The 14350-nt window shown below is 41.1% G+C and overlaps 1 protein-coding gene and 1 pseudogene across 7 annotated transcripts in view; both read right to left on the reverse strand.

Annotated features, from left to right (window-relative positions):
- The window catches only part of LOC137524864 (UDP-glucuronosyltransferase 1A1-like), a 227004-nt gene that overhangs the window by 32307 nt on the left and 180347 nt on the right, over nucleotides 1-14350 (reverse strand). The gene's annotated exons all lie outside the window — the stretch shown is intronic.
- LOC137525297 (UDP-glucuronosyltransferase 1-2 pseudogene) lies at nucleotides 6170-7039 on the reverse strand (annotated as a pseudogene).

A 14350-nucleotide genomic window follows, 5' to 3' on the forward strand; every position in this document is an offset into this window, starting at 1 on the left:
TAGGAAATGAGTGAGTGACAGGGAGCCCCTTTAGGAAGTGAGTGAGTGACAGGGAGCCCCTTTAGGAAGTGAGTGAGTGACAGGGAGCCCCTTTAGGAAGTGAGTGAGTGACAGGGAGCCCCTTTAGGAAGTGAGTGAGTGACAGGGAGCCCCTTTAGGAAGTGAGTGAGTGACAGGGAGCCCCTTTAGGAAGTGAGTGAGTGACAGGGAGCCCCTTTAGGAAGTGAGTGACAGGGAGCCCCTTTAGGAAGTGAGTGACAGGGAGTACCTTTAGGAAGTGAGTGACAGGGAGCCCCTTTAGGAAGTGAGTGACAGGGAGCCCCTTTAGGAAGTGAGTGACAGGGAGCCCCTTTAGGAAGTGAGTGACAGGGAGTACCTTTAGGAAGTGAGTGACAGGGAGCCCCTTTAGGAAGTGAGTGACAGGGAGTACCTTTAGGAAGTGAGTGACAGGGAGCCCCTTTAGGAAGTGAGTGACAGGGAGCCCCTTTAGGAAGTGAGTGACAGGGAGTACCTTTAGGAAGTGAGTGACAGGGAGCCCCTTTAGGAAGTGAGTGACAGGGAGTACCTTTAGGAAGTGAGTGACAGGGAGCCCCTTTAGGAAGTGAGTGACAGGGAGCCCCTTTAGGAAGTGAGTGACAGGGAGTACCTTTAGGAAGTGAGTGACAGGGAGTACCTTTAGGAAGTGAGTGACAGGGAGCCCCTTTAGGAAGTGAGTGACAGGGAGCCCCTTTAGGAAGTGAGTGACAGGGAGCCCCTTTAGGAAGTGAGTGACAGGGAGCCCCTTTAGGAAGTGAGTGACAGGGAGCCTGTTTGAGCAGTAAGTGACAGGGAGCCCCCAGCCGCCGCTCCCGCTCCCCCCTTACCTTGCAGACCTCAGGATCAGCGGCGACCCGACCAGTACCGGCGGGCGCCGGACGCAACCGCTCTATATGCGGAAGTGATGTCACTTCCGCATAGTGCGGGCGCTGGGTCCTAGCGCCCGCACGATTGGTCGCCGCCTGATCGAGGTCTGAGTGAGGCGCCAGGAGGGAGGGAGGGGGAGCAGTGGCGGCGGCCACAGGGACGGCCTGGCGCCCCCCAATCTGTCACTCATCGGCGCCCCGTTCAGCAGAACCGGCTGAACGGGGCAAGAAACGGCCCTGACTGGGTGTCAAATGGCCTAGGTACACCACTGGTTTTGGGTTAAACTGGTTTAGAACACACACACACACACACACACACACACACACACACACACACACACACACACACACACACACACACACACACACACACACACGCTTTGCTCTATGTCTTATGCTGTGATTGTCCCCGGCACAACCACAGCCCCCTCATTTAGAGTAGTTCCATCGTGTTGTGCATTCCGCCACTGCAACAGACACTGGATAGAACGGACACGTTGCCACCATGTTCGTTGTGGTCCATTTCATGAAATTAACTGTTTTAACCACTTAAGTGGTTTCAGACAGTATATCTACATCCTGCAAGACTTCAGTTCCTGCCCAAGGACGTAGATAATCGTCTATTGAAGCTGACGGCTGCCGCTCGCTCCTGTGCACTTTCTCGCCACCGATCGTTACAGGGGAGATGAATGAATGGGAATGCTTCTTCCCATTCATTAATCTATGTCCCCATGTCAATGATCGCCGGCATCAATGAGATGCCACGATTATTGTAACTACCAAAGTAACATGTCCACACATTTACAGTTTACATACTTATAGTACGCTAACAGGAAATAATGCACAAAGACATTTTGTGGCCAAGTTAACACCTTAACACCTTACCTCCCACACTATCCCATAATTACCAAAATAAAAATTTTGCATTAAAAAAAAAAACTACAAAAAAATACATCAATAGTTACCTTAGGGACTGATCTTTTATTTACATGTCAATATGTCAAGAGGGTATATTACTGTAAATTTTGAAGATATGGGCTTGTAAATAGTGATGGAAGCAAAACTGAAAAAAAATGCACCTTTATTTCCAAATAAAATATTGCGCCATACATTGTACTAGGGAAATATTTCAAATGTTGCAATAACCGGGACAAATGAGCAAATACAATGTGTGGGTTTTAATTACAGTAGCATGTATTATTTTACAGCTATAATGGCCAAAAACTGAGAAATAATGATTTTTTTTCCATTTTTTTTCTTATTTTTCCAATTAAAATGCATTTGGAATAAACTAATTCTTAGCAAAATGTACCCCCCAAAGACAGCCTAATTTGTGGCGAAAAAAACAAGATATAGGTGATTTTGTTGTGATAAGCAGTAATAAAGTTATAGGCAAATTAATGGAAGGAGTACTGAAAGGTGAAAATTGCTCTGATACAGAAGGGGAAAAATCCCTCAGTAGTGAAGTGGTTAGGCAATAGTGTGACCTAGCCTCATTTGTTTGTAGCAACAAAAAATTAATGAAGCAAATGAAACAACGAGAAAACATAGACAAATTCTCTGCCCTGGAAAAACTACTGTGCAGAAAAGAGGTTGACAAAGACCCTCAGCACTACTGTTACACGGCAACTAGTCAAAAATAAATGCAAAACTTCCATGCTCAACCGTTATGCATGCTCATTCCTTAAAAAGCAACCCTATCAATAAAAAGGTGTAACTCCATAACTATTCTAAAGGGTGCACACCTGCCATTATCCAACATCTGCAAACTTTAGATAAGGTCAAATATGATCATTGAAATCTGCCAGGTGGATCAATAAAACGGCTATTTACTATCAACTATATGATCCTTTTTATATTTGCTGGAAGCAGCTGCTGACTCTTTATTTATGATTCAAGCAGGTTTATCTGATCAAAATAAAGAATTGTTATTCCCCATGGGGAATAATAGGGAATTTAATACTGCTGAATAAGCAGTTACTGGCGTTCTGCAGTCAAGTGACAAGCAGTACAGGGAGAGAAGAGGTTAAACTGACAGATACAAGTTAAACTATATAAAAATAATACTTTGTATGGCGGATAAAAGCAAATGGCTGTTACTGTGTGGATGACTCTCGTGAATTAAAACATGTCTGCTATTAATTATTTGGACTTGAGAAGTTTGTGAATCAGCAGTTATGCAACTGCTTTTCTTTTTAACGTAATACTGTTTAAGGCCTCTTGCACACTGCAAGCGATTCCGATTCCGCTTTTTAATCAGTTTTTACATCCGATTCCGATTTGCAGTTTGCTCCCTGCACACTGCAAATCGGAATCTGAATCAGATGTAAAAACCGATTAAAAAGCGGAATCGGAATCTGAATCGCTTGCAGTGTGCAAGAGGCCTAAGTCTGTTTTTGTTTTCTTTTGTTTTGTTTTGTTAAATTGATTTAATAACCTTTCAGCAACTTATGTTTCACTGACTATGACACTCCATAAGACCTGCTTTCTATGTATCAGCTAAAGAACAACATCCACATGGTGCTATGTGTCGTTTCTGGGCACAGGCTTACCAAGCAAAGGCTTGGGTTGCCCTCTAGTGTACAGGGCACAATACTGCACCCTCTGTGTTAATGAAATTCTGTTTCAGGCAGTCTGCTGTGCACATCACTATATATTACCTCATTTCAGTGCCCCTGATAGTGTAATTCTTTGCTGGCTGCCCACTTATCCTTTCCCCATGCAGTGTACATGTATATGTGAGAAAAGGGGATTACAGGTTCTTCTGCCTGGTGCACCGAATAGGTCAGAAACAACGCTGGCGTTCAACCTTTAGATGCTCTATCAGCACACACTATGTTAGTGAATCAGAGCATTTGGGTAAATGAGAAAATACATGTTTGTATTTTTTTTTTACTAATTGCTGTTTCACTTGTTTTATTCCATTGATTGACAAATTGTTGTGTTCAATCAACAGTATTATCTATATCTATTTTTATCCATTTTATTGACCGATTTTATTGACGGATTGATGATGCAGTTATTTATTCACTGGCTTATTTATCCTATTCTTTTATTCAAAATGTTCCGTTATTTATAGCAACTTTATATTTTTGATAATCAATTTCCCTTGGTGAATTGTGTATAGCTCATAGTTGAGCTCATGAGTGAGGTTGCCCCCTAGTGGTAGAAATGCAATATCACTAGTTTAGGAGCAATGACAAGCTTTGTATGTATGTCCTTATCATTCAGTTCAGTAATTATGAACAATTATTTTAATTCAGTTTATATCATGACTTCATATCTATGCTGTTGTATGCTGTTAAACACTGTGGTGATTGAACATTTGTATTATTAAGGTTACACACTCCAGTTGGTTGTCATCAGCCAACAAAATTAGAAGGATGGAAATGTAATCTTTTTTATACGAAAAATAAGGTTTGATTTGATTCTCTGTGTATATTGACCCGGATAGGCCTGGGTTGCCCTGAGTAAGTGTTTCTACAGTTTGTCCACAATTGCAGGAAAGTTGAGTACCAGATGCTGTCAAAAGTGATCAGTTCTTGAGTTGCTAGAGTGCTGTTTATGCTAGGTGAACTAAAAAATCCATTAACACTGCTGCATAAAGGCATGCTCTCCTTGTCTCTATTGTTGCAATGTACTAGTAATTCTAGAGCTACAGATACACTGCACACTGAGTTTTCTCGCACACACTACCGGATTGAACCTTGGTAAGACAGGGGAGTGCTGCAGCTGTAAAAGAGGTATGACGCCCCCTATGTAACTTCAAGTAAGGCAGAAAGCTGGCACATTTGATATATTTCTTTATTAGTTTTGTTTAAAAGAGAAAGCCAACATTTTGGAACCATGTAGGGCTGCAGCCGCCTGGTGGATGCACATCATGTTTGTGAGTGTTGAGAGCTTCACTCCCACTTTCTCCTACAGGAGTTTTGCATTGCGGCAGACAAATCGTCCCTTAAGAAAGGGGACCTACGTGGCTTGGAAAGGTTGGCTTGGTATGTTTTCTACTGACTTTAGAACTCTTGGTAAACAAACATTCATCAGAGATCATCTTAAAGGTCTAAAGATGTCGCCAGCGGTGATAAATTTTAGAATGTAAATCGTGGTTAGGAAAGATTTTACAATGAGCATGCACTGACTAATTAAATATAAAATATAATATAAATGAATATTATGAAAAAAATTAATTGTATTAAGTACGTTATTTCACTACAGTTCCTCTTTAAGAATTTACGGACTATAATACCTTGTCACATGAACTCCCCAAAAGTTAGGTATAAAGGTGTAACTACAGGAAAAGGAATGGGCTTGTTATAGTTAGAGTGGTTGAGTTGTGATTTGTTCTATGTCAGATTGTGGTCTTGGAAAACTCAGAGAGGGACTAGACAAGTCTTTCACCATTACAAATACCAAAGAATAGTTATATGTCAGTAAGCATTGCCACCCCTGGAGGTAACATTGTCCACAGCTTTCTGGGTGGAATAGGAAGGGCTACCTTCCTAAAGACCAAAACAACTGGGGATGAATAATAAAGTTGAACTTGATGCAAATGCAAAAAAAAAAAATATGCATACCTCCCAACTTTAAAGACGCACCCATACTATACCACTCACATCCCTGTGACACGCCCCTGTGACATCCCTAACCATACATAAAACAAGGAATTTACGGGCAAGAGACATTTTCATTTTTTGAAGCCACACAGGTCCTTTTCCTTTAGATGTCTTTGAAAGCAAGCAACATATCAATATCATATCAGGATAACACATTTTGGTCATAGAGAAATACCTAAAATTATACAGACCTTTGCACCAGTCTTGGAAGAGGGACCAGTGAGGAAGAAAGAGAGACAGGGGGGCTGTCCGTCTGATAAAGGAGCCGTTAGGAACTATGACTATGTGACTATGCATAACTGTGTGATACATACAACATTTGTGAATACTTTGAAACATGGCATTGGCTAGCTAGCACAAATAAAAGAAGATCAGCACATACAGCTCAGATACGGTACTGATATTAAGGAACATGAAGGAGGCGTTATGAATACGGAGGCCATGGTCAGTGTATCATCACTCTTTCGGGCAATTGGGAAATAGCAGCCTGTATATTTAGTAGTAGTAGAAGTCAGATGCAATCGTTCTTTGAGATATTTGACCAGACATTTAAACTGATTCTATAGTTTCACTCAGCAAAACATCATTTAACATAACGCATTACCAGTTACTCCTGCATACCCCCCTCTTGAGACACCCAGTTGCAGAGTACACTTAGAGACATGCAATAATTATGTTTTGTACCTGCTTCAGAGGCTTCTTATTAACACAGTGTATTCCTCCTATAAAAACCATGTTTGGCATAAACGGACTTGGAAAGTCAAAGACAAAATCAAGTCTCAAGAGCCAAATGGAAGCTCGAGCGAGAAGGTCCTCAATTCTAACCTCTCTCTGCAGGAAGTCTGATGCTATTCTGGTAAATGGAGCATAGAAGGCACGACATACAAACAATTCTACAGATCTCAATAGCAAATTCTTCACTCTTTCACTGAAGGTCATGTGGTCACTGAGCCCACTGAAGAATCTTGGCACATAAGAAAGTGGACTAGGAGTCTGGGTGGCTTTCAGGTCAGCCCCAAACAGAACAGCCCTCATGAAGAAGACAGTTGGAATTGATAAGTATTCAGCTACAATCTCTCCACATGGGAAGACTGGATCACTCAGCATAAGATCAAACCTGCTGGTTTCCAAGTACTTCATGAGAGTGTCATTGTACAGAAGACTCTGACAAGCTGCTGCAATATTGCTGCTAGTATTCACCATGCTAGCATATTGAGCCATGGCATTCTTCAGGGTCGTTCCCGGTTCAAACAACTGATGTGTCACTTCTTTTATCATTATTTCTATTGTTTCTCTGCTGTAGGGAGTTGCGAAAGTTCTCACTGTGAATTGATCTAAGTTCTTTAAGTGAAAACTGATCTCAGGAACAACCAAAACGATCTTGTGACCTTTTTCAACCAACTTCTCCACCAAATGTCTCATGCTAAGCCAGTGGCTTCCATCCTGTGGCATAACTAACACCCTTCCACTTTCAGCCAACCTCATTGTTGCCAAAATGATGAGAAATCCTATAGCGTTCTTCATATTTGCATCCGACCAAAACGATATTCCTTTCAAAAGCACATATGCACAGTTCTCTTTGTACAGAAATGAATATCGTAATTAATAACTCTCTTTTTTATCAGCAAGTACTAAGTGAACTTTGCTTGATAGTTATATATTAAACTTTGATTTTTTTTTTTCATCTAGTATCTGCAGATTAGAAAAATGCTTATCAAAACTTAATCACTTCGTGTTCCAAGGTTTTTACGTTATAAAGTGTGCTTAAAGGAATACTATCGATACCCAAGTGTTCTAAAATGACAGTGTGCAAATAATGTCTAAGTAGTGATGTCTAAGTAGCTGTGTAAACATTTTCCTACTTTTCATGTTAAATATCAGAGGCAAAAACTGTAATTTATTGAGGGTAGGATTTAGCTATATTGGGACAAATCAATTGCAGAAGGGGTGTCTGATTCAATGCACAGCCAGAGTTGCATATCAGACTACAGAAAGCAAATATCAAACATATCAAACTCTGAAAGCAAAAACAGTATGTAAAAGCTGTGACAATTAGTTACATTTCCTCTTCAGACACCTCAGTCAGAAACACAGGACACAGGAGCTGCAGCTGTTGAGAGCTCTCTTCTCTGTCACACACAGAGCTACACATAGGCCTCGATTCATAAACAGCAGTGCGATCAGAAAAATCTTGTCGGGAAAATACCACACTCGGTATTTTCCCAGTCTGTGTGCTAATTCATAAAGATTTCTCCAGCTGCCCTGGAGGTCGGTAAATTACCGCAGCCCATTGAGCGGTAGAGTAGAGCAGTGTCCCGATTCCCTCTTTGCCCTGCAGAAATGAATCACACAGACGGCTCTCTCTGGCTCTCCCACTGATGACTCAGACAGATGAGTCACACAGTCTTTCCCTGCCTGCAGAAATTACTCACACAGACGGCTCTTTCCACTGATGACACAGACAGATGAGTCACACAGTCTTTCCCTGCCTGCTGAAATGATTCACACAGAGGGCTCTCTGGCTCTCTCCACAGATAAATCAAACAGACAACGGCTCTCTGCACTTTGCATTAATCAGAGCTGTCAGAGCTGTCGGTAACTTGTTAAAGAGGAACTCCAGTGAAAATAATGTAATAAAAAAAGTGCTTCATTTTTACAATAATTATGTATAAATGATTTAGTCAGTGTTTGCTCATTGTAAAATCTTTCCTCTCCCAGATTCACATTCTGACATGTATTACATGGTGACATTGTTACTGTGGGCAGGTTATTTAGCTGTTTCTAGCTGTTAGACAGCTGTAAACTGCCATTTCCTGTCTATGAACATTGTTACATTGTGGCAGTTTGCCAGGAGTACCGCGGTATTCAGAGCCTCTTGTAGGAGGGGTTTCAGCACAAAATTAGTCACACAGCGCCCTCTGATGGTCTGTTTGTGAAAATCATTCTATTTCTCATGTAAAAGGGGGTATCAGCTACTGATTGGGATAAAGTTCAATTCTTGGTTGGAGTTTCTCTTTAAGACCTCACCAGAGGCGTCGGTAACTACCGCCTGGCTTACCGCATGTTGAAAGCTTTATGAATTGACATTTGCTGACAATTTACTGACATGTGTTGTCGGTAACTGCAGCCAAGTCGGTAATTTATCTCCCTGGTCGGTAATGTCAGCTTTTCATGCGGTAACAGCCTTTATGAATTGACATTTTGCTAAGTGGTCAGTAAAGTCTGCCGTTTTCAGCATTACCGCATGAGGTAATGCTTTATGAATCGAGGCTATAGAGTTAACTGATCAAGTGTGAGGGGAATTTCCCCTCTCCTCATGGCTCAGTCAGCTGTCAGTTTTGGCGTCAGTAAAGATTGAATGTATTTTGCTAACAGTAAACAAAGAGGTTGCTACTATAATGTATACACCAGTACTTAGCAGCACTTACCAAACAATTCCTGTGTCAATTGAAAAAAATATGTGAATCGATAGTATTCCTTTAAGTTAGATCAGGCCCAGATTTACCTCAGAGGAGCCTATAGGCACAGATGTCCTGGCACCTTAGACTTCGTCCTCCAGGAACCTACAAATCCCACCAAACTGCACCGCAAGTGTGCTGGCTGTTCCTGCTGTCACTTCTACTTTACTTTCCTTGCCCATCATAGGTAGCTACAGGTGCCTAGAGGTAGCTAGAGGTGCCCCTAAGTATAAGTTAACTAGAGGAACCTCAATATTAATATTAATAATAATAATAATCCCAACATTTATATAGCGTTTTTCTCCTGTCGGACTCAAAGCGCTCAAGAGCTGCAGTCACTGGGACGCGCTCAGGATTAAGTAGCTAGAGGGCGTACATGCAAAAAGGGCGCCTGGAAAAAAGGGCATGGGATATAGACGAAATTATACGTTTTTATGAAAAACAATATTTTGGGTTTCTATATTATACCCTAAGATCAAGTGCTAAATATGTTGAATTAACGGTAATATATAATAACGATATTTACACTTGTGTTAAGCATAGTAATAAAATTGTAGGTATTACAGATATTTTACTGCATCTATCCCTAACTGTACTCTCACACAGAACCCTCCCTGTACCTATCCTAACCCCTAGACCCCCCTGGTGATGCCTAACCCTAAAAATCCCATGGTGGTGCCTAACCCTAAAACCCACCTGGTGGTATTAAGCATAGTAATAAAATTGTAGATATTACAGATATTTTACTGCAACTATACCCAACCGTACTCTCACACAGAACCCTGTACCTATCCCTAACCCCCAGGTGGTGCCTAACCTATAACCCCCCCTGGTGGTGCCTAACAATAAACACCCCCCTGGTGGTGCCTAACCCTAACCTCTCTCCATGGTGGTGCCTAACTCTAACCAGCCTCTCTGATGGTGCCTAACCCTAACTACTCCCCTGGTGGTGCCTAACCTTAACCACCCCCACTGCATAAACACCCTTACACACATAGGATCAACAGAGTAACTAAGCAGCTCCGGGTGACCCAAACTACTAGGAATGTATAGGGGGATGAAAGGAACCAAAAAGCCCTCCTACTAAAAAAGCAAAGCTTGGTGTAATTGCCTTCACACATAGGATCAATAATATATTTGATAACTTAAAATACTTCACTACAAATAACATGATGAATAGAAAAAGTTATATATTTGTAATAGAATTAATAGCCTTACAATCACACATGCATTAAAATGTTATGAATAGAAAAAGTTATATCATTTTAATAGAATAAATAGCCTTACAATCACGTACACATTAAAAATCTTAAAATAACATTAATATTAAAAGCAATATATTAGTAAGATAATACAGTAAATCTGAAAACTGTAATTTACGCATTATAATTCTGAAAACTAGGTTAATACAAAAAGCGATATATTTGTAATACAATAAGCTTGAAAATGAAAATTTACGCATGGTAACCGCTATTTATCGGGTGTCCTAATTTCTTCGCTGGCGCCCAATAGCCAATATTTTGCATTGCAGCCTATGGTGCGCTCTTTTTGTCCATTAGCCGTAGCTTTTTTCCTGTTTCCAGCTAGAGGTGCCCCTGACTGACGGGAGATCTTATCAGTGAAATGCTGAGTAACCTCTCATTTACACTCTCATCAGGACTCTGCATAGGGAAGAAGTGAATGAGGCGCTCGGGAAGGGAAATGAGCCGCCTTTCCTTCATCAGGCCCCTATATGCACATACCTACAGTTCCTTATGGTAAATCCGGCACTGAGTTAGATACTTATCTCAGTAGCAGAAAGCCCCTGTATAATCCCCCACCTATTCCCCTTGAGCTAGCTGTTTGCTAAACCTTAGGTTCACGCGGCTGCACTCCCGTTAATGTATTAGCATGGCCGCACTGCGCAGGCACAAAACGGCCCATGCCTGTCCAGGAGCACGAAGCTGCTTGTGCACATGTTGCTACTGCGCAGGTGCAGGCCATTATTGCATTGCAATCACGCCCGTTCACGGCTGCGCAGGTGCGGACCATTAGTGCGCCTGCACAGTGCAGTTGCACTCATTCATGGATGGGAGTGGGATCGCAAAGAAGAAAAAGGTCCAGGCAACTAGCACATGAAAGATCAGAGAAGCTTCTGGAGGATACAGAGGCTTCCTTTTACAAAGGTAAGACTTTTTTGTTTTTTGAACTCACGGGTCCGCTTTAAGACTCCAGACAGTTCTGACATTTCAGATGTTGCTATTGATACAGCAATAACTTTTCATTACTTATGACATCTAATTGAAATACATAGTTATTTCAGGCCATTCTAGGCTTTCTTTGGGTAATATTTTTTCCCCAGGAATGATTTTATCTATAGAAATTTTAAAGGAAAAAAACAGAAGTAAATGGAGAAAATACACCTTTTTCAAGGTTTCACCCTTCCCTGTTTTCACATGGCAATTGCCACTACTATAATATACCCCAAAATATATTCTTTGGCCCTTCCAGTTTAAAATGATGCCGCATATGCATTATTGCATTGCTAGCTGGGTATGTAGCAGACCATTAAACCTTAAGGGCCCGTTTCCACTATAGTGTTGCGGAATCGCCGGCGAATCACCGCAGGCAAATCGCATGTGGGTGCGATTCCGCATGCGTTTTTTGCCGCGATTTCGCATGCGATTTCGCATAGGTAAGACTGTATGCGAATTTAACCATGTCACTGCCTGTGTAAAATAACATTAATACCTATGCGAAATCGCATTCGAAATCGCGGCAAAAAACGCATGGGGAAAACGCATGCGATTTCCCTATTAAATACATTGTGTGCGATTCGCCTGCATTCCACACGCAGGCGAATTCTGAGGGCCCTACCCTGCAGATTTTTTCTGCACAGAAAAACGTGCGGGGAAACGCACAAGTGGAAACAGTCCCATCCACTTGTACTGACTGACTGTGCGAATCCGCATGCGGGCAACGCATGCGGATTCGCGATAGTGGAAACGGGCCCTGAGTGACCGTTTGTATTTTATCATGACAGTTTTTGCCATTTGGTTTTATTTTACCTTTACAGTGTCCTAAATGTGTTTGAAAAGCAGACATCCAGTGTTATTACAATATTTTACATTTGAAATGCTTGTGGTTGTGCTAAAATTTTCCAAAATGTAACCAACATATTTTAATCAAGTGTTGGTTTCAGATAGTCATTTTAAATGTGACAGGTGCATATTCTATAACACACTAATAATGCCACCTATAGCATGCCTTATCTGAGTACTATTTGTCATGTAGAAGGCCATCAATCCTGGCCTGTGTGCTTACATTTTGCCTCTCACCCTTAGAGTCACTGTCACTACTGATGACAGGTGCAGTGATATTAGACTGCACATCACTGCCAACTTTGCTGATGTTCCTGCAGACTCATTTCTAAATCTTTGATTGGCAGCCACTCACTTCCAAATTCCTCCTTGCTGCTGGTGATTTACAGCAAGGCCTCTTCTGTATACAGTTGCTTTATAATTTTGTATTGTATGTCAATGAAGATGAAAAAGAGCTTAGTATTAAAGTCGAAGTGAGACCAGAGGGCAAGAAATGTTAGAGACACTGAAGAGAAAAAAAAATTATGATATGATTTGTATGTGTAGTACAGCTAAGAAATAAAACATTAGGAGCAGAGACATAAGTCTAATATTGTTTCAAGTACAGAAAGAGTTAAGAAACTCCAGTTGTTATCTATGCAAAAGAGCCATTGAGCTCAATGACTTTCAAAGCCGCAGAGAGCTCTGTCTTCTGAAGCTTGTTATCTCAACTGTCAGTCACTGTATTGTTTTTTTCTTCTGCGGAGGACAGGTCAATAGTTCACTGGCCTGCTCTGTAAAATCATTTAGAATGCTGAGTAGTGTGTAAACTGCAAATACTAGAGAGTGATGCAATGTTATAAAAAAAAAACTGAAAATAAAAATATGAGAATATTTTCTTTGCTACTAATGTTCTAGAAATTATCCGTACTACACAACTAATTCATTATATCATAAAAAAATGTTCGCCTCAGTGTCTCTTTAAGTACAAATTGGAATAGAGGGGTTAATGAGTAGGGATGGCAATGCTTAGAAGAACTCATGGAGAAGCATGTGATTAGTTTGATCAGCTGATAGATTTGTTAGGTTATGATTTGCTGTGATGACTAATGCATGTTCATGACCAGTAAATCAGAGTCTTATGAATCTATTAGCTGATCAAACTTATGACATGATTCTTCATGAGTTCTCCTAAGCTTTGCCATCCCTATTCTTGAGTTAAAAATAATAGCAAGGAGGGGAAGGTGAGAAGAATTTATTATTTGGAAAGTATAATAGTATACTGAAGCTAGGTATAGCATACCAAGGCTAAGTACAGGTGGTACAAGGGGTTAATAGGCTAGGTAGGGGTTAAAGCCTCATACACATACTAGACTAAACTCAGCATGGTATCCCGGTTAGGCAGCCGCCAGAGCCCCGAATTACCGCTGCGTGTGGCGCGCATCATAGCATTGCTGCTATGACTGCGCTCAGTTTCCGCTCTCGGCTCTTAGAGCCGCGCGCCAAAATGAACTGATCCGTGTTTCCAGTAGTACTTCCCGCAGGATCTAGCTTAATCCTGACGGGGGCCACTTATAGTATGCATGTACATTAACAGTTAACTGCACAAGTAAAAACTGTTTTCTGTGACACTGACAGCTAGTAATGAGCAGATGAAAATAGCAAATTAGCATAAAGTCATATTTCTGCAAATTTGTTGCCTAAGGTTGCCATGAGGCAAAATTAGCTATTATCCTTTTTGCATTCGTTGGTGTTCTTCTACAGTTTTGTTTTGCAATCATGTATTTTCACAACCAAAGCGTTAACTTAACCATTCTCAAAAATTCATAGCATTTTTTTTTTAGAACCCCAGTAACTTTACGTGTAGTATGTGCACTCATGAAGTTGAATGGACTTTTGTGACTATGCCCCATTGTGTCATATTACCAACAACTGTGTAGATCCCCTGATGACAGAATAAATCCGAAACCATTGGGGAACTGGAACCTGGGCATTCATCTGACGCATAACATGTGTATATACAGTGTACTGGATGTACACAATACACCTGATTTAACTAAAGGGTCCCTGTCATAAAGGCCTCAATGTGAGTACCGCAGCTGTGTTTTTATGCATTTATTTTTGGAAAATAAAAGTTTGCTGGCTTTTAAGAAGATAACTAAGCATTTGACTTTGATTCATTTGGTGGTGGACACCATATGTGCTTTGTGTCCATTGAGCGCTGGGTGGCTACAGTAGACCCTACTGGCAATTATATAGAATTTAGCGCTGAGGATTGATACGACCAACAACTGTAATCTGTTAGAGTCAACACACTG

The sequence above is a fragment of the Hyperolius riggenbachi genome, chromosome 7 (genome assembly GCF_040937935.1).
Source record: "Hyperolius riggenbachi isolate aHypRig1 chromosome 7, aHypRig1.pri, whole genome shotgun sequence".
Classification (NCBI taxonomy): domain Eukaryota; kingdom Metazoa; phylum Chordata; class Amphibia; order Anura; family Hyperoliidae; genus Hyperolius; species Hyperolius riggenbachi.